At 41.1% G+C, this 21,333-nt stretch overlaps 1 non-coding gene and 1 pseudogene across 1 annotated transcript; both read right to left on the minus strand.

The window, feature by feature from the left end:
• Positions 1-3,645: 3,645 nt before the first annotated feature.
• Positions 3,646-4,586, minus strand: LOC138078524 (olfactory receptor 8S1-like; annotated as a pseudogene).
• Positions 4,587-10,966: 6,380 nt separating this feature from the next.
• LOC138079439 (U6atac minor spliceosomal RNA) lies at positions 10,967-11,088 on the minus strand. Its single transcript, XR_011144907.1, has one exon. It is a non-coding gene; the product is annotated as a U6atac minor spliceosomal RNA (small nuclear RNA).
• Between the last annotated feature and the right edge of the window lie 10,245 nt (positions 11,089-21,333).

Raw genomic sequence — 21,333 nt, forward strand, 5'->3', positions numbered from 1 at the left:
TTACTTTTCCTGACTATTTTAAAATGCAAGTTTTATTATTAGTCAGGTATGGTAAAGTCAACAGACAGGAGACAATTTTTTATTGAAAAGATAATTTATTACTTATAGGACCACACAGGGAGGCCTTGGACTGGTCAGGAGGCAGAGAGAGTGAGAGGAAAATGTGGGTAACAGGTTTTTGTAGGAAGAGATGAATAAGGCAGTGTAAGCAAGTTTAGGATAGAATAGTTTGAATTATTTCAGTGGAATCTGGGTTTAAGGGGCTGTCTCTTGTTGTCTGGTACCTGGCCCTGAGGTGATTAGAGCATGTAGATAGTGGCCTGCAGTGTGATTGTTAAATAAAGGAGGCAATTGAGGGTATGGGTTCTTGATTAAGTAGATTACATCTGAAAAATGTGTTGATCAGGTGAGTTGTTTATTGTCCCTAGGACCCAGCTAGCCCTGGGTGGACAGTCTCTCCAAGGTCAGCAAGATTTGAAGATGTCAAAGTATCAGGAAAAATAAAATGTAACATCCAGTTATAAGATGAGTAAGTTTGGGGAATCTAAAAGACAGCATGACCCAGAGGGATGGTACAGGGAGGGAGGTGGGCGGGGGGTTCAGGATGGGGAACACGTGTATACCCGTGGCGGATTCATATTGATGTATGGCAAAACAATACAATATTGTAAAGTAATTAGCCTCCTATTAAAATAAATAAATTAAAAAAATAAAACTTAAGAGGGCAGAAAAAAAAAGACAGCATGGTGATTATAGTTAATAATACTATATTTTATACTTGGTTGCTAAGAAAATGTATCTCAAATACTCAGACCTTAAAAAATGAATGGTAAGGATGTGAATTGATGGAGATGGTAAACATTTTGCAACATGTAAGTGTATCAAATCGGCACATTGTACACCTCTGGAATCAAGATTGCCAGGAGAAATATCAATAACCTCAGATATGCAGATGACACCACCCTTATGGCAGAAAGTGAAGAGGAACTAAAAAGCCTCTTGATGAAAGTGAAAGAGGAGAGTGAAAAAGTTGGCTTAAAGCTCAACATTCAGAAAACAAAGATCATGGCATCCGGTCCCATCACTTCATGGGAAATAGATGGGGAAACAGTGGAAACAGTGTCAGACTTTATTTTTTGGGGCTCCAAAATCACTGCAGATGGTGACTGCAGCCATGAAATTAAAAGACGCTTACTCCTTGGAAGAAAAGTTATGACCAACCTAGATAGCATATTCAAAAGCAGAGACATTACTTTGCCGACTAAGGTCCATCTAGTCAAGGCTATGGTTTTTCCAGTGGTCATGTATGGATGTGAGAGTTGGACTGTGAAGAAGGCTGAGCGCCGAAGAATTTTGCGTTTGAACTGTGGTGTTGGAGAAGACTCTTGAGAGTCCCTTGGACTGCAAGGAGATCCAACCAGTCCATTCTGAAGGAGATCAGCCCTGGGATTTCTTTGGAAGGACTGATGCTAAAGCTGAAACTCCAATACTTTGGCCACCTCATGCGAAGGGTTGACTCATTGGAAAAGACTCTGATGCTGGGAGGGATTGGGGGCAGGAGGAGAAGGGGATGACAGAGGATGAGATGGCTGGATGGCATTACAGACTCGATGGACGTGGGTCTGGGTGAACTCTGGGAGTTGGTGATGGACAGGGAGGCCTGGCATGCTGTGATTCATGGGGTCGCAAAGAGTCGGACACGACTGAGAGACTGAACTGAACTGAGCTGAACTTATGCAAAATTATATGTCAATTATATCTCAGTAAAGGCGAGGAAAAGAAATTAAGAAAATAGAAACATGATCAATTCACTGTCTTTAACCTCATATAAATAAACAAGTACCCATTATATCTGGCTTCTATTACATAGTGTCTGTGAGATTTATTCACTTATTGTTTGCAGTTTTAAAATTTTTCTGTATTATGTTTCATTGTATAAATATACTACATGTATGAATTTATTTATCTGTTCTCCAAGTGATGGACATTTAGGTTTATTATAGATTTTGGCTGCAATAATAAACTGTTATGACTATTCTATTAATGTCTTTTCTGGACATGTTTACTCATTTCTCTTCATATTTACCTAAAAATATAATTAGTGAATCTTAGAGTAAACATATAGTGTGCAATTAGTAGATACTGCCCAATATTTTTCTGAAGTGATTGAACCTATTTACAATTCCACTACCAATATATGTGAGTCTGATTGCTCCACTGCCTCATCAAGTCTTGAATATATCCAGTATTTTAATTTTAGGATTAGAATCATTCCATTTATATAAAGTTCAAGAACAGAATATACAAATAGCTTTGCTGCTGCTGCTGCTGCTAAGTCGCTTCAGTCGTGTCCAACTCTGCACGACCCCATAGACGGCAGCCCACCGGGCTCCCCCATCCCTGGGATTCTCCAGGTAAGAACACTGGAGTGGGTTGCCATTTCCTTCTTCAATGCATGAAAGTGAAAAGTGAAAGTGAAGTCGCTCAGTCGTGTCTGACTCTTAGCGACCCCGTGGACTGCAGCCCATTAGGCTCCTCCATCCATGGGATTTTCCAGGCAAGAGTACTGGAGTGGGGTGCCATTGCCTTCTCCAACAAATAGCTGTATAAAAAACAAAGGCTATGTTATGTGTTGTAGAAAACATAATGCCTAGAGTAAAACCCAATATATGAAGACGACATATTCAATAGAAGGAAAAAAAAAGAAAAGGAAAGACTGAATCACTAATGGTTCTATGGAATCAAGACTAGAACTCTGGATTTCCAGATTGCTTGTAAATGCAATGTTTTTCTTTTGTTGATTGCATAAAACTGTAAGGGAAGAGTATGTCTAAAAATACATCCTATATTTAAGCATCTTTTATATCATTTAGTTAATTTTTTGACTTTATTTGTATTTGCTCTAACTACTTATCAAGTTTAATCCTGAGTGAATGTATCTTTTTCTGCCTGATGCATATTTTTTGTTTACTTAACAGTGGCTAGTATATAGAAATAGTACTGATTGTATTAATATTAATTTTTTGCCTATTAAATTCTTTGGAGTGCCAATAAGTTTATTTTCCTATGAGGAGTTTTTAGGCTTTCCATAGAATTATGTCATCTTCAAATATTCATAGGTTCTACTTCTTCTATGGAAATTTAAATATCAGATCTTATCTTCATATAAATACATTGTAGAGAAATTGCATAATTCTGATAAGTAATATGAGCTTATAATAAATTTTTTCTGGTTATTGCAAATGTCATTCTCCCAATCTGACATTTTATTATGAAGCATTTATCAAATACAGGAAGAATGATTTGAATATTTATTTATGAATCATTTTAAGTAGAAATTCTTGTGACTTTTATGCCTTTTGAGAATTCGAATAATCCCTGTTTTTTTTCATGTTGTGTTATTGATGGGCTTTGTGGAAGTGTTTCTTTACATTGTGTCCCACTTCGGTGCAGCATAGAATTTCCAAATAGGGTCTCAAAAGTGAGGGTTCCTTTGTAATCATTACCTGGGATGTTCAGGGAAGCTGTGTGTTCTTTCCTGAGTCCTACTTGTCTCTGTGTAGGGGGAGAGGTTGGAAACAGAACAGGAGGGAACACAAGAAGAAATTTAGTCTTTCCAGGTATGCTGGGTAAATGTGACTTAGTTCAACCTGTGCAATAGTGCAGATATATTTCCCCAAAGTCCTTTTCACAGCTCCCTTTACCTCCTTGTTTTTGAAGCTGTAGATAAGGGGATTCAGCATGGGTGTGATCACACTGTATTGTAAGGAAGAGAGCAAATCCAGGGAGGAACCAGAGGAAGGCATGAGATAGCGAAGCATACCTGACCCAAAGAACAGGATCACTGCGATGAGGTGGGAGGAGCAGGTGGAGAAGGCCTTGCTTCTGCCTGTGGTGGAGCTGATGCTCAGGATGGTGGAGACAATGCAAGCATAAGAGAAGATTATTGGGAGGAAGGTTCCAAATCCATGGAGTAAGATTGAGCAGATCAAGATACTGATAGTGATGGAGATATCAGAGCAAGACAGAGGGAAGAGGGAGGGCAGCTCACAGGTGTAGTGGTGGATAGTTTGGGCCTCACAGAAGTCCAGGTTAACAGCCAAAAGCACAATGATGACTGCGTCAAGAGAGGCCAGACCCCACGAAATCAACACGAGCCTCACACAGAGCTGGTTGCTCATCACCTGGCTATAGAGCAGCGGGTGGCAGACTGCAGCATAGCGGTCATAGGCCATGGCAGAGAGCAGACAGGCTTCAGTCCCTGCAGTGATAAACACAAAGAAGACCTGAGCCAGGCAGCTCTCTATGGAGATAGCCTTCCTCTCAGACAGGAGGTCCTTCAGGAGCTTGGGCACAGTGACAGAGGAGAAGCAGAGGTCTAGGAATGATAGATTACTCAAGAAGAAGTACATGGGCGTGTGGAGGTGGGAGTCAGCCCTGATCAGCAGCAGCACCGTCAGGTTCCCCATCACGGTCAGGAGGTAAATCACCAGGAAGAGCACAAAGAGCAGAGCCTGGATGTGGGGGTCGTCTGACAGCCCAGTGAGGATGAACTCGGTGATGGTGCTGTGGTTCCTCAAGGCCATTTGTGGAGGCTGTTTCCTTGAAGAACAATAGAAAGAGAAATGAGATCACTTGTAATTGTCCCTTTCCTTTATGTCATCCTCACTTTTCCTCACCATCCCTCCCTGGTCTCCCCGAATACTGTGTAATAACATCTCAAACTTGTCCTCACTGTGTGTATGTTGATTTTTTATATTGTTTTTGTGTCATAGTCTTCATATACTTCAGAGAATCCTATTCTTTTTCCATAGGGTTTTAACTGAAAAAAATGATTGTATCTGGCTCATCTACTCATATATAGTATTTCATTTTGGTTGAATTCTTCTTATAGTTTAGAAATCCTTATAATCATTTAGTTTTGAAAACCATTATCTGCAGCAGTTGTTCTAAATCTTCTCTCAGCTCCTTGTTCCCCAATCATTATTTCTTTGCTCATGGTCACCTAGTAGCTTTTAAATTTAATAGGATATTAATTTTTAATGAGATTTTTATGTATAGGGTCCATACTTAATCACTTTCAATTTATTCTTACTGTGATTTTGTCATTTATTTTGGCAGTCACTCATGTCCATTTTATTCATGATGAAACTGATATTCATGAAGATTTTATAATGACACATTGAGAAACAGTATAAGAACCAGGAAATGAATTCAATTATTTTGGCTAAGTCAGACCTAATTTTAGTGCATGGCATCATAGACTCTTTTCCTACTCTTACAGTTGGAGTTCATCTTTGTTTTTCCTTAACTTTTCAAAGTTTTAAGTTACTTTTGATGTCAGATTGGTTTGTATTTCCCTCTGTCTATGTTTATACTACTTTTCTCTACTTCAAATGTCTTCCTCCTTAATTTAGTTGATCTACATTCTCATGGCCCTTCCAGCCTGAGCTTTTCTCTTGTACCCTGTCTTGATTGCTCCCTACTGCTCTCTGTTCAAATGCTAGGTTCTCTGTGTTATGTCAGAGTCTGAAATTTGCTTCTTTTCTCATTTGATGTTTAACACACATCTCAGTTTTTTCCTCCACACTGTGAACCCCTTGTGAACATGGATCCCATCATAATAACAGCAATCATAAGCCACCAGTTCTTATACTTCATTTCCATTCTGTGTTAGCTTCAGTTATGCCTTTAGTATGAGTCTAGAAACTTCTATTTGGTATTTCATGGGTGCCTCAGACAAGACTCCCACACCTCCAAGCATAATTTCCTTCCTTTTTTTCCAAATGTCCAAATAGCACTAATGCCTGGCAGAAGTTCTGCTACTGAATTTCAAGGATGCTGTTATCAACATGGATCATGTTATTTCATGTCACTGCAAAATTCCTGATGATATATCCCTCTTTAGAGGGTACAGACCTTTTGCAATAATGGAAGAAGCTCCTTCCAGTTTTGATATGGGTGCATTATTCCTTTATTGCTCTTTGAGGGTTGGGTGAAATGTTACTACAGTTTTTTCTTAACCGTAATTTTCATCCTCTTGCCCTTAGTTTCACTTAGTTGTTCATGAGGACCAGGATGGTGAGCAGTACATTTGGGAAGGGATGCTATACTCTGGATAATTTTGAATCCTAATTCATAGTTCTATGTACTAGGGCATGTCTCATAATATGAAGATTCCTGCCTGTCTTTGTCATTTTAGGCTGACTGACCAGTTTTCTTCTTTTGTTTAGCACTCTACCATCTAACTCAAGGTAACTTTCTGAATTCACAAAAGTGTTAAAATTGCTTTCTTTCACAGAGCACCTGTTTTTGGTCACTCTGTCCTTGCCAGCAATCTATGACCATAAACTGAATAATCAGGAGAAGCTTAAATTCTGATCACAGTAACAAAGCTATCAGCTTAAGCCCATCTTAAATTAGTGAATGTTACCTGGGGGTCTGGACAAACAGTGCAATGCTTACCTTTGTGTATCTGTAGAACCTGGATCCAGTATTAATGAAGCATTGGCAACTGAAGAATTTACTTTTGAGGATTATGCATGGATAAATATGTAAATATTGTTGAAAGCAAAACTTTCTCATGAAACGTATTAAAGCAAATTAAAATAATGAATTGGACTTAGTTTTTTTTTTTTTTTTGCAAAGCTTAACTATTTTAAAGTACCTCAATTATTTGGATATTTTCAACCTATTCTGAAAATTGTGTTCATCATTCCACCTTTATTCACAGGGAGACCTGACCACAGTGTCCATGGCAAACTCAGGGCCTCACAGTAGGTAAGAATATGTCTGGAATCTCTTGTATTTAGTCAGTGTGGTATTTCTGGAGAACTCTTTTCTCTCTTCTCTTGCATCCATATTTACTGTGCATGAAGACATCAATTGCTGCATCGTGTGATTTAGAGGGTATCACAGAGAAAGGAGGCGACCTAACTTCCCCATCCTAGACGACACCTTACACAGATGTAGTCAGTTTCTTTAAACCCTGATAAAATCTTTCCATTCAATTCTGGATCAAGGAATTCAGTTACAAGTTTTCATTTACTTACCAAGTGGATGATACTGGCATCACTTCATGCTGAACTGTGAGAGGCTGAGTCTGATTTTTTACAAGAGTAAAAATACAAGAAAACTGTGGAAAGTGAAGGGTGGGGCAGTTAATCATGGTGAAGGGCAAACTTTGTGAAAAGATAATTTCAGAGATGTTCTAGACAAGCCTTGCCCACAGTAGTTGTTTACAGACATTTTTGGAATGAATTCATGCATTAATGACGTGTGTGTGTGTAGGGTCAGTCTGGACAGGTTGGCTCAAGAGACCTCAAAGCTTAGGGGCAAATTCAGACTTTATGTGCATGAGGGAGGTATTTGATCAGCAGAGAAAGATAGAAATGTTAGACTTAGTCAGAGACTCAAGACAACTTCACCCACTGGAGATTGTTCTCAGAGCTGTCTGCTCCTATGCTCCCTCACACTATTCACACTGTCTCCATGGGAATCAGATCTGTTTAAGTAGCTGAAAATATCTCCTGCCATCACCCTAATGGAATTCTTGCCAATTAGGGGGAATTAGTAGCCCTAGAAATCCAGTATCTATCTGTGACACCTCATTCCAGGTGTCAACTTTCTGCAGTGAGAGGATTTATGCCCAGGTTGTAAGATATACTGGCCCTCAGTGTTGTGCGTGGAGGGAAGAGAGAAATTTCTGATAAGCTGTGCAAGGCAGCGGAACAATTGGAACAATTGCATCTTTGGGAGAGTAGTGATACCTGGGTACCCTCCAAGGAAGGTACCATTCCAAGGAGTGGGAAGTTACCATCTCTAGCTCAGCAGCCAGGGATGGGCATAGTAGGAACCTCAGACTTTTGAATGAATGGAATGTGTCATCAAGTGACTGTGGTTAGGAGTGGAGGAGAGGATCATCAGCAGATTAAAACTCATAGAGAACTTTCCAGGAATGAAAATATGGGACCATCAGAAAATGAAGGAGGATATTACTGGGTCTTTGACATTTTCAGTGGGAATAGCTCCAGAGTTTTCTGTCTTTCCTTTCACAGGTTGACACATCAGTGGTAAAGTCTCTCCATGGGAGAACCCGTGTCACAGGAGTTTGATACTTGATATACCAGATGGCCTTTTCTTTTTGTTGCCAATGAATAATGAGCATTTGAGTAGTTCCACTTCTCAGTATTGGAAATATCACAGATTCTGGATTATTCTTCTGCATATCTTAAAGAAGTATCATTCTGCAATACTGGCCACTATATGAAAGGAGAAAAACAATCTTACGAAAGAAGCTCAAATTCTGTACAACTCACATACATTTCACTTTCATGCATTGGAGAAGGAAATGGCAACCCACTCCAGTGTTCTTGCCTGGAGAATCCCAGGGACGGGGGAGCCTGGTGGGCTGCTGTCTATGGGGTCGCACAGAGTCAGACACGACTGAAGCGACGTAGCAGCAGCATCAGCAGCACATACATTTTTTGAAAAATTTTCTCTTATGACATCAAGTGCAGTAATGTGCCTTCTTTTCATTTATTTCCTTTGTGGTTCTGAATGCTATTCTAAGGGCACCACTTAAAGAACTTTTTATGGAGCCAATCAGAAGGCCATCTGTGCTCATGCAGTCACAGAGGGGTTGGGTCATGCACCCAGGGGAAGCTGGGCCACTGCCCTGTATTCGCTGAAGTCTCGGTCTGATGCCAAACTTTGGACTCACTAAGCTCACAGTTTTCAGTTAACCAGAAAGTCAACTTTATTAGGAGGCACACAGGATCCTCTTCAGGGCCGTGGTTGAAATTTCTCACTAAAGTCAATCATTGAAAGCCTGGAAGAAGGTATTATTATGTTGTTAGTCACTAATCGTATCTGACTCTTTTGTGACCCCATGGACTGTAGCTCACGAGGCTCCTCTGTCCATGGGATTTTCCATAGAAGAATATTGGAGTGGGTTGCCATTTCCTTCTCCAGGGGATCTTCCCAACCCAGGGATTAAACCTGGGTCTCCCACATTGTAGGCAGCTTCTTTACCACCTGAGCCACCAAGGTTAGCTGGGGCAGAAAAGGGGAGAATAGGAAATGGATTAAAATAACTAATCTGCTGAAAAAGGGACATTTTCCTAATGACCATATGGGACTGTGAAGGCCCTTTAGGAATTCTCAGTGGCTCGGAGGTATGACATATCACTGAACTCCAGGTCATTTTCTAGTGTAGATGAGAGTTTTTCTTTATACATCAAGATTGTCCTTTACATTGATTAAATGAGAGGAGATAACCCCACCAAGGAAAATTATTGGGCCTTGGTTTTGTAGAGTTTCTATAGTTCAAGCATACAATGAATTTTTAAATACTAAGTTAAAAAGTTAATAGTTCAAGAATATAATGAATTAGTCTTAATAATTTCTGCCATATGTTATTAGAATGTCTAAAGTCAATTTAGACATTTCTTTTTGATTTCTTATCTGAGATATGTTAGATCACATTGTCAACATTTGAATGGACTTGCATACAACTAAAAAACACAGAGGACGTACATGTCTCTTAAGTTAATTAATGCCGTGTATGGCCAACAGATATTTGTTCATTGGGTGCTTCCTCATTTTGTTGTCGTGTGCTTGGTACTGACAGATGATGGGCTTCCTGATAAATAATACATGTTTCTTGTCATTCATTTAAGCCCTCCTAGATGGAAATTAGGGGCTTCCCTGATAGCTCAGTTGGTAAAGAATCCACCTGCAGTGTGCCTGGCTTCAACCCCTGGGTGGGGAAGATTCCCTGGAAAAGAGAAAGGCTACCCACTCCAGTATTCTGGCCTGAAGAATTCCATGAACTGCATAGTCCATGGGGTCGCAAAGAGTCGGATACAACTGAGCGACTTTCACTAACTCACTGGATGGAAATAGGCATTATTTTTGCAGTTTTATCCTTTCAGAGACATTAAATCCAGTCTTAACTCATTCTTTAATATTTGACTTCATGTTAGCAAATTGATACCTCATTTCTAAGAAGCAAACATTTCCCCTTGTAATAGAAGTCAGTTGGGCTTGATTTTTATGTTGTTTGGAAAATGTTGTTCATGGACTGTATTGCATCTATAAATAAGAGGTATACATGAGATGAGAGCCTTAACGTTACTGACATTTTTGAACTTGATATTATTTGTGAGAGAACTCTTTCTATGTAGTTGCCAAGGAAACAGGTGGTTGAGTGATGGCAGTTTTATGTAGCCTTATTGGGAGTCGCTTCCCTGATAGCTCAGTTGGAAAAGAATCCTCCTGCAATGTGGGAGAACCGGGTTCAATCCCTGGGTTGGGAAGATCCCCTGGAAAAGCGAAAGGCTTCCCACTCCAGTATTCTTGGGTTTCCCTTGTGACTCAGCTGGTAAAGAATCCATCTGCAATGTGGGAGACCTGGGTTCGATTCCTGGGTCGGGAAGATCCCCTGGAGAAGGGAAAGGCTACCCACTCCAGTATTCTGGCCTGGAGAATTCCATGGACTATATATCATGGAGTCACAAAGAGTCGGACACGACTGAGCGACTGAACTGAACTGAACTGATACAGTTGCAAAGAGTCAGACAGGACTGAGTGACTTTCACTTTCACTTTCACTGTTGGGAGTAGGAGAAAGGAAGGGTTAGGTGAATGAGGTTTCTTTTCAATCCTCCAGTTCATCCAGGGTGGTTCTACTTTACTCACTTCTGTTTTTGTCTTTATATAAGTTTTTAAAATATAATGCTGTAAGTTCATTATCTTTGGATATTGCACATTTGTACATTGAATAGTGTGAAGTGAAACAGAAGGTGGGAAGTATAAGTGATCATATATAAGTAATGAAGTCATAGAATATCAATGCTGATTAGGCTGATAAGTTAAAAATATGTGTATTATCCCTTAAGAAACAATTGAAACAACAATAAAAATTTATATGGCTAATTGTCCTTTAGAAAAAATAATAAATAGTTGTAAAACTATGAATGATGCTATGAAGTAAAGGCAATTCCTAACCATATATTTGTTGAACAGACCTGAGGGCCTCTTCCATTTTTGTGAAGAGAAGTGCGAATATCTTGCTTTCCTACAACACAGATTTATTCAGAGTTAAAACATGTTTGCAGAAGTTCGATCTGGTTTAACATTTTTTTTTTCTTATATGAGGAAATGAAATTGGCTTATAGAAGATGAGACCATTGCAGAGCATGGTATTCATGCTTTAGGTTTTTCTGATTTTCACAATTTAATTTATGCCACCAACCAGGCATCAAACAGAAGAACTGTGAAGAGTTTCACGTTATTAGTGTGTATAATGTATTCAGTTCAGTTCAGTCGCTCAGTCGTGTCCGACTCTGCGACCCCACGAATTGCAGCACGCCAGGCCTCCCTGTCCAACACCAACTCCTGGAGTTCACTCAGACTCACGTCCATCGAGTCCGTGATGCCATCCAGCCATCTCATCCTCTGTCGTCCCCTTCTCCTCCTGCCTCCAATCCCTCCCAGCATCAGAGTCTTTTCCAGTGAGTCAACTCTTCCCATGAGGTGGCCAAAGTACTGGAGTTTCAGCTTTAGCATCATTCCCTCCAAAGAAATCCCAGGGCTGATCTCCTTCAGAATGGACTGGTTGGATCTCCTTGCAGTCCAAGGGACTCTCAAGAGTCTTCTCCAACACCACAGTTCAAAAGCGTCAATTCTTCGGCGCTCAGCTTTCTTCACAATCCAACTCTCACATCCATACATGACCACAGGAAAAACCATAGCCTTGACTAGATGGACCTTTGTTGGCAAAGTAATGTCTCTACTTTTGAATATGCTATCCAGGTTGGTCATAACTTTTCTTCCAAGGAGTAAGCGTCTTTTAATTTCATGGCTGCAATCACCATCTGCAGTGATTTTAGAGCCCCCCCCAAATAAAGTCTGACACTGTTTCCACTGTTTCCCCATCTATTTACCGTGAAGTGATGGGACCAGATGCCATGATCTTCGTTTTCTGAATGTTGAGCTTTAAGCCAACTTTTTCACTCTCCACTTTCACTTGTATGGGGATGCCACAATAGGTATTTCAATAAATATTTATTGCTTGAAGGTATAATTGAATGTACTCTGATAGTGGAAATTATGGTGGTGAATAATACACAGTTGACCACCCCACTCCAGTACTCTTGCCTGGAAAATCCCATGGACAGAGGAGCCTGGTAGGCTGCAGTCCATGGGGTCGCCAAGAGTCGGACACGACTGAGTGACTTCACTTTCACTTTTCACTTTCATACATCAGAGAAGGAAATGGCAGCCCACTCCAGTGTTCTTGCCTGGAGAATCCCAGGGACGGGGGAGCCTGGTGGGCTGCCGTCTATGGGGTCGCACGGAGTCGGACACGACTGAAGTGACTTAGCAGTAGCAGACCCTTGAAAAAAGTGGAGTTAAGGGTGAGAGAACAAACCCTCCTCACAGTCGAAAACCAGTATTTGTTTAGTTGCTCAGTTGTGTCCGACTCTTTGCGACCCCATGGACTGTAGCCCACCAGGCTCCTCTGTCAATGGGGATTCTCCAGGCTAGAATAGTAGAGTGGGTTGCCATGCCCTCCTCCAGGGATCGAACCCAGGTCTCCAGCACTGCAGGAGGATTCTTTACCATCCGAGCCACCAGGGAAGTCCAAAAACTAGTATATTTGGCCCTTTATATCCTTGGTTCCACATCAGCAGATTAAACCAAATGGGGATTGTGTACTACTGTAGTAGTATCTAGTGAAAAAAATCTGCATGTAAGGGAACTCATGTAGTTCAAACCCATATTGTTCAAGCGTCAACTGTAAAACCAGGAAAGAATGAAGGGTATTAAAATAAGATTCCCAAGGACAGATACAAGGGGAATAGCATCACCTAAAGAGGTAGTTTAAAAAGTGGAAACTGCAAATAGACTGGTGGAGTTGTCTTTAGAATCAGGAGAGAGAGCCAGGAGATTCAAAAAGCAAAGTCTCTGAACTTTCCTGGTGGTCCAGTTGTTAAGACTTCACCTTCCACTGTAAGGTGTGTGGGTTCAATCTCTCAGGGAGCTAAGATCTGGCATGCTTTGTGGCTAAAATAGAAAAACATAGAACAGAAGCACTTGTGTAGCAAATTCAATAAAGACTTTTAAAAAAAGGTCCATATAAAAAATGTTTTTTTTTTTTGAAAAAGCAAAGTTTCAAGAGAAAGACATCATCTGTAGTGCCAAATTGTATCAACGCAATTAGGATGGAAGAATCTAGAGGCATTAGGTAAAGAATTATCCCTTGAGACTAAGTCCACTGCTTTAAATAAGTTTTTTTCTGATGCTCCCCACCCAAATTATTTTATTATCTATCATCAACTGGCTTAAAGCTCAACATTCAGAAAACGAAGATCATGGCATCTGGTCCCATCACTTCATGGGAAATAGATGGGGAAACAGTGGAAACAGTGTCAGACTTTATTTTTGGGGGCTCCAAATCACTGCAGATGGTGATTGCAGCCATGAAATTAAAGATGCTACTGCTTGGAAGGAAAGTTATGACCAACTTAGCATATTGAAAAGCAGAGACATTTCTTTGCCAACAAAGGTCCGTCTAGTTAAGGCTATGGTTTTTCCTGTGGTCATGTATGGATGTGAGAGTTGGACTGTGAAGAAGGCTGAGCGCCGAAGAATTGACGCTTTTGAACTGTGGTGTTGGAGAAGACTCTTGAGAGTCCCTTGGACTGCAAGGAGATCCAACCAGTCCATTCTGAAGGAGATCAGCCCTGGGATTTCTTTGGAGGGAATGATGCTAAAGCTGAAACTCCAGTACTTTGGCCACCTCATGGGAAGAGTTGACTCACTGGAAAAGACTCTGATTCTGGGAGGGATTGAGGGCAGGAGGAGAAGGGGACGACAGAGGATGAGATGGCTGGATGGCATCACTGACTCGATAGACGTGAATTTGAGTGAACTCTGGGAGTTGGTGATGGACAGGGAGGCCTGGTGTGCTGCGATCCATGGGGTCACAAAGAGTCGGACACAACTGAGCGACTGAACTGAACTGAACTGAGTTCTACTAGTACTCTGTGCACTGAGTGTGAAATTGAAATTACACTATTGTGATATAATAGTTAAGTGTTTATATATCCGCTGTTCTCTTTTAAAGGCAATGTCTCTTTTAAATGCTGTGTCTTTATTCATGTTTGTGTCTTGACAGTACCTCGATGGTGAATCACCTTTACCCTCTATGAAAATCACTTTAACAGATAGGAGAGAGATAGGGCTGAAGGCAGTAGAGTTGAGAGGGGATTGCTATTTATTTTATTTTTAAATATGAGTAACATGGGCACATGGATACTTGTAGAAATGAAAATGTAACCAAATGCAGATTTGTGTACCCAACACATAGTGAGGCCAAACAATACAGAAACATTGGAGTTTGGAGCAGAGAAAAGTTGATTGCGGGACTGTGCAAGGAAATTGGTGGCTCCTGTCCCCCAAACCCTGAATCCTTCATAGGCTCTCAGCAAAGCATTTTTAAAGGCCAGGTGAAGGAGGGGCATGGTGGTGGTTGCAAACATCTTGGTGCAGGAATCATTTGTTCTTGCATCTGTCCACGCAGGTCAAGTCATATAAACAGTAACGAAACGAATCTTATTCTTTATTCTGCAGCTTTTTATCTCTATATGAATGTGATCTCGGAGAGGCAGCAGTGAGCAGTGGCTTGAAGTGAGGCTGTAATTCCCTCCCAGGAATTGGACCTACGTAGCACAGAGTTGGAAACGACTGAGCGACTTCGCTTTCACTTTTCACTTTGACGCACTGGAGAAGGAAATGGCAACCCACTCCAGTGTTCTTGCCTGGAGAATCCCAGGGACGGGGGAGCCTGGTGGGCTGCCATCTATGGGGTTGCACAGAGTCGGACACGACTGAAGGGACTTAGCAGCAGCAGCAGCAGCAGCTGGATGAAAACCAGAAATCCTAGCTGCCAGCCCACCAGGGGCTAGAGGCTAGAAGCAAAGTTGCTCCCGTTGAAAAATACATTTCTCAAGGAGGAAAACTGTAAAAGCAGGTATAAAGTTTGTTATTAGAGACATAGCACAACAAGTGGGAGAGCACATAGAGAAACATTTTGTTTAGTTAAGATAGAAGCAAGGCAGAGATACACACTCTGGAGAGTAAGGATGTGGGCTCCCCCCCTAATGAGGAGGAGCAGAGTAAAGAAGTAGTTAAGTCACTTACATGGGGCAGTTCTGCGGGGTCTTTGTTTATCTTTGGCCAAGTTGTTCTGGGTCTTTGTTTACATTTGGCCAATTATCTAGTTTCTTTTTCCACCCCTAATCGTCCCTAGGGTCCTCTCTAATATGTGTGCACAACTTTTTTCCAAGATGGATTCTAGCCCAGGGGCCTTTGGTCGTGGATTGCCATCACTAACTCTGGGTGATGCCCCCCTCCTTAATACATAGAAGAACTTTACAAAAAAGATCTTCACGACCAAGATAATCATGATGGTGTGATCACTCACCTAGAGCCAGATCCTGGAATGTGAAGTCAAGTGGGCCTCAGAAAGCATCACTACGAACAAAGCTAGTGGAGGTGATGGAATTCCAGTTGAGCTGTTTCAAATCCTGAAAGATGATGCTATGAAAGTGCTGCACTCAATATGCCAGCAAATTTGGAAAACTCAGCAGTGGCCACAGGACTGGAAAAGGTCAGTTTTCATTCCAATCCCAAAGAAAGGCAATGCCAAAGAATGCTCAAACTACCCCATAATTGCACTCATCTCACACGCTAGTAAAGTAATGCTCAAAATTCTCCAAGCCAGGCTTCAGCAGTATGTGAACCATGAACTTCCAGATGTTCAAGCTGGTTTTAAAAAAGGCAGAGGAACCAGAGATCAAATTACCAACACCAGCTGGATCATAGAAAAAGCAAGAGAGTACCAGAAAAACAGCTATTTCTGCTTTATTGATGATGCCAAAGCCTCTGACTGTGTGGATCACAATAAATTGTGGAAAATTCTGAAAGAGATGGGAATACCAGACCACCTGACCTGCCTCTTGAGAAACCTGTATGCAGGTCAGGAAGCAACAGTTAGAACTGGACATGGAACAACAGACTGGTTCCAAATAGGAAACCTGTCCAGGCTGTATATTGTCATCCTGCTTATTTAACTTATATGCAGAGTATAACGTGAGAAACACTAGGCTGGAAGAAGCACAAGCTGGAATCAAGATTGCCAGGAGAAATATCAATAACTTCAGATACACAGATGATACCACCTTTATGGCAGAAAGTGAAGAGGAACTAAAAAGCCTCTTGATGAAAGTGAAAGAGGAGAGTGAAAAAGTTGGCTTAAAGCTCAACATTCAGAAAACTAAGATCATGGCATCTGGTCCCATCACTTCATGGCATATAGATGGAGAAACATTGAAAACAGTGTCAGACTTTATTTTTTGGGGCTCCAAAATCACTATAGATGGTGATTGCAGCAATGAAATTAAAGGATGCTTACTCCTTGGAAGGAAAGTTATGACCAACCTAGAGAGCATATTGAAAAGCAGAGACATTACTTTGCCAATTAAGGTCCGTCTAGTCAAGGCTATGGCTTTTCCTGTGGTCATGTATGGATGTGAGAGTTGGACTGTGAAGAAGGCTGAGTGCCAAAGAATTGATGCTTTTAAACTGTGGTGTTGGAGAAGACTCTTGAGAGTCCTTTGGACTGCAAGGAGATCTAATCAGCCATTCTAAAGGAGATTAGTCCTGGGTGTTCTTTTGAAGGACTGATGCTAAAGCTGAAGCTCCAGTACTTTGGCCACCTCATGCGAAGAGATGACTCATTAGAAAAGACTCTGATGCTGGGAGGGATTGGGGGCAGGAGGAGAAGGGGACGACAGAAGATGAGATGGCTGGATGGCATCACCGACTCGATGGACGTGAATTTGAGTAGACTCTGGGAGTTGGTGATGGACAGGGAGGCCTAGCGTGCTGCAATTCATGGGGTCACAAAGAGCTGCACATGACTGAGTGACTGAACTGAACTGAGTCTTTCTTTGCATGTGCAGGGTCTCCTTTGCTCCAGGAAGGGGAAATATGTGACCTTTTAATCTTTTACTCAAACTGGGTTTAGTCCCTCTCTTGTCCTTGCCATAACTGTAATCTTAAAGTATCCACAAGAAACAAAGCCTGGCTGTTTTTTTTTTTTTTTTAATCCACAGAGGTGAGACCACTCAGATAAGATAGATGGTCATATTTTGAGGTCAGCGTATAAGCACAGAGCTGAAATCAAGTTGAAGCACAGTAAAGAGTTGTATGTTATAGAATTTGAGATCAAGTTATTATATGATTTATTAACAAATGCTAATGTTTCCTATTATGTCAGGGACTGAGATTTGAGAGGAAGACTGAGCTCAGTACCAAGGAAAGAGAAGGATGGGACAATGGCAAATATTGGGGAAGAGACTGAGTTAAGAGAAATTTTTTTTTGCTTAGAGTAAGGATAATGAAGATTGAAGAGTTTCAAGAACTATTTAGTTGATAAAATTGGAAGGACATGGTGGTAGCTGGTATGGGAAGTGAGGGAGAAAGAAGAGGAGGGTGACTACTAGGTTTCCCAACTTGGGTGCTGAATGGATAGTATCACTAATGACTGAGATACCAAATTCAAGAAATTAACTTAAGGGGGAAATAATATATTTTAAGCTTGTTGATACAGGGACATCAATGGGATGTAAAGAGTGAGATATCAAGAATCCAAATGAATAAAGACATAAACTCTAGGAAGGATTCTAGTCTGGGATGCATGCTTTGGCATTAGGCTGGAAATTAAACCACAAGATTGGCTCTGAACTCCTACTGAGAGTGAGTAGAATGAGGTAAACCATGAACAATGAACAGAATCTTAGAGTATGCCAACATTAAGGAATGGGCAGAAGAGCATTTCTAATGGCCATAGTCAAATATAGCTGAGAGCTTTGGAACAATAAATGTTGCAAAAGACTATAGGATTTTGCACTTAAGCTATTTTGAAGCTAGAACTGCTTTAGGACTTGGGGTTAGGTGGTGAATATATATTAGGTTTATCACATTTCACCCTGGTAGCAAATAACCTCAAACCCTCAATGAATTAAAACAAATATCTATGTCTTGCTGATGAATACAGCATCCATCTTGGATTGGTTCTGGTCTGGCTGAGCTCATTTGGGATCAGATTCAGTTCAGCTCTGTGTGTCTCTCATTCTGGTACCCAGGATGAGCATCGGTAGCTATCTGGAGTGGCTATTTTTGTGGCAGAGGGTAAGCATTTAGGAAGCAAATTGAAAGGCACAGGCCCTTAAATTTTCTACTAAGAGTGGTACACTGTCAGTTCTACTCACATTCCACTCGTCAAAGCAACCCAAATGTCCAAGTCCCATTCAGTAGGAGTTGGGAAAACATGACAATCCTAAAAGTAGAGGGAGGTGAGTATCAGTATTTGATGAACAGTAAGCCAAGGGGATGACAGAGGATGAGATGGCTGGACGGCATCACCAACTCGATGGACGTGAATTTGAGTGAACTCCAGGAGTTGGTGATGGAGAGGGAGGCCTGGCGTGCTGCAGTTCATGGGGTCGCAAAGAGTTGGACACGACTGAGTGAGTGAACTGAACTAAACTGAAACCTGTCTAAATATTGTTGGCAAACAGGGATAAAAGGGAAGGTCAGATACTCTTTAAGAAGTTGAAAAATAGCCAATAATCATTAACAATTAATATGGGCTTCCCTGGTGGCTCAGATGGTAAAGAATATGCCTGCAATGTGGAAGACCTGGCTTCGATCCCTGGGTAGAGAAGATCCCCTGGAGGAGGGATCTGCAACCCTCTCCAGTATGCTTGCTTGGAGAATCTCAATGGACAGAGGATCCTGGTGGGCTACAGTCCATGGGGTTGCAAAGAGTTAGACATGACTGAGTGACTAAGCACAGCACAGCAATATGGGTCAAGTACTATTTTAAGTTTTTAATGTATTAAGGGTATACTTTAATCAATATAACCAACCTATAAATAGGTAATATTATCAACCTATTTTATAGATTAGGAAACCAAGGCAGGAAAGGTTCAACATCATGCTCAAAGTCATTTAAGTAAAAATATCAGAGCATAGGACCATGAGTGAGTGATAGTCACTCAGTCGTGTCTGACTCTTTGGGACCCCATGGATTGTAGCCTGCCAGGCTCCTTTGTCCATGGAATTCTCCAGGCAAGAATACTGGAGTGGGTTGCCACTGAGTTTCGGTTAAAGCAAAAGACTGCTGCCTAATCCCCAGAGACAAAGACAGCATACTCACCTTTCTCCTACTCTAAATCAGGGAGTCTTATTATCTTTTAAGTGCTTTTTGAGGTTCATCAGCAGAAAAGATCTTGGCCTTTATTTCTATGACTGAACTCATTTTCAGTTATCTGTATGCACGCCACAAAGTTCATCATCTTTGTTTCTTGGCTATAAATGCAAGATGTTTTCCATAATATCAGTACCATCATACCTTTGCTTGATGGGCTGTGTATGTTATGTTTTTAAAATCTGTAGCCTCAGGAGTGGAACTATATAACATTATTTTTTATGTATGACAATAATTTATCTTTCAAACTGTCATTTAGGTGTGATACCGAAGCTTAGTCGAGTTCCTTGATTAAGAATGCAATGACATTTAGTAATTTCTCATTTAAAATTGAAAACTTATTATAATTCATGATTTTCACCTTTTTGTCTCTTTCCAGGCGTTAGTGTTATGCTCCTGGTCTGGCACGGACTGTGACGTTTTTGAGGAGTAGCATCTGTTTCTCAGCGTTTGTCCTTGTCCTGTGCTGTTCTCCTTCTCCACAAGTAAGACATCCCTTCTTGTCCTCAGGCATTTCCCCCACCCCTCTCTCTCTGGGAAATCTATCATGATGTGAATCTTCCCCATTCCTTTTCTGGCAAGACTGGGCATTCTGATTCTTCTCATTCAGCTGCATCTTACTCCCCTCATGGGACACTTTGCAGGCATTTGCTCTCTCATATTAAGCTTATAGCCTTGGACCTCTAATAGGGAGCTATTCTCCCCCTCCCTTCCCATGCATTCTAAGATCAAGGAAGGTCAGGAGAATGTCTCCTGGTCACTTACTTTGTGGAGGGACCTATACAAATCAAAATGGAGCCTAATAAATGCTTTCTGCTTCTGTAACTCAGTTTGCCTCTTGCATGATCCTGTAGATCATGTAGTTTTGGGGAAATGGAAACTTACAACTATGCTAGGAACTTAAGCTTATCTCACTCACCCTGCTTCTTGCAATTACCCAGTCCCTATAATCTTGCTTAGCCATGCTTGTCTGTGTGCAGGTCAGGCAGTTCCCCACCCCCCTCCCCATCCTGCGTGCCTAAAGTAACCAATAGAAGATATAGAATGCAAACCCAGAATTGGGATTCCATAAGGGAATGGTACACCAACAGTTGGGGCTCAGAGCTTGGAGTGCTGACTCCTCTGGGCCACCAGTGTAATAAACCTGAGTTCTCCAACGCTCTTGAGTGTTGCTTGGTTTCTCAACAGCCAGTTTCTGCAACAACATCTAATAATTCATACTGCCTTCTCTGGTCTTGGTTGGAGTGTAACTCCTTTGTCCAAGGGATTCTTCAGGCAAGAATACTGGAGTGGGTTGTCATTTCCTTCTCCCGGGGATCTTCCTGACCCAGGTTCAAACTCTGGTCTTTTGGCATCATATGCCGAGTCTTTACCATCTGAGTCACCAGGAAAACCCCCTTGGTTGTTATACAAGACCAGAAAAATCTCTGTAGTTAATTCTCACAGGGATTTACGTCTTTCTGATCTACATGTAGAAGGAGGACTCAGTTCTCCTTCATATTTACATCTCCAAACTTAAAGAAGGGGGAATATTTAGTACACATAAATGTCTCAAATATTTTCCAAGGATGGAAGGCAGAATGACAAGAGACCCATATTCTAAATACTAACTCTCCTGAATTTTCTCTTTTCTCTCCTTCCCTGTTTAGTGAGGGAATGCCTAGTTGTGTTCTCTTTAAAATGTTTTTGACGTTTTCAACTTAAGATTCCAAAGATTTGTATGTCTTTCTTCTCTGTTTTCTCTATAATTGGGCAAGAGGTGTGGATTTAGGGGAGTAAGTGAATTAAAGAATAAGTTGGAAGGAAATATCACTGTTCTATTAATACTTCTCAACACATCCTCTGAAATGCTTTCCAGTTGTTCATTGCCACTTGATCTGCTCTCTAGATTCATGGTAGTGATAGATCAGTTATTATAATATCATAACAGCAATCAAGCTTATCACACAAATGCTCATTTCCCTAGCTATTCATGCAATGACTTTCACT

Source organism: Capricornis sumatraensis, chromosome 4 (assembly GCF_032405125.1).
Source record: "Capricornis sumatraensis isolate serow.1 chromosome 4, serow.2, whole genome shotgun sequence".
Classification (NCBI taxonomy): Eukaryota; Metazoa; Chordata; class Mammalia; order Artiodactyla; family Bovidae; genus Capricornis; species Capricornis sumatraensis.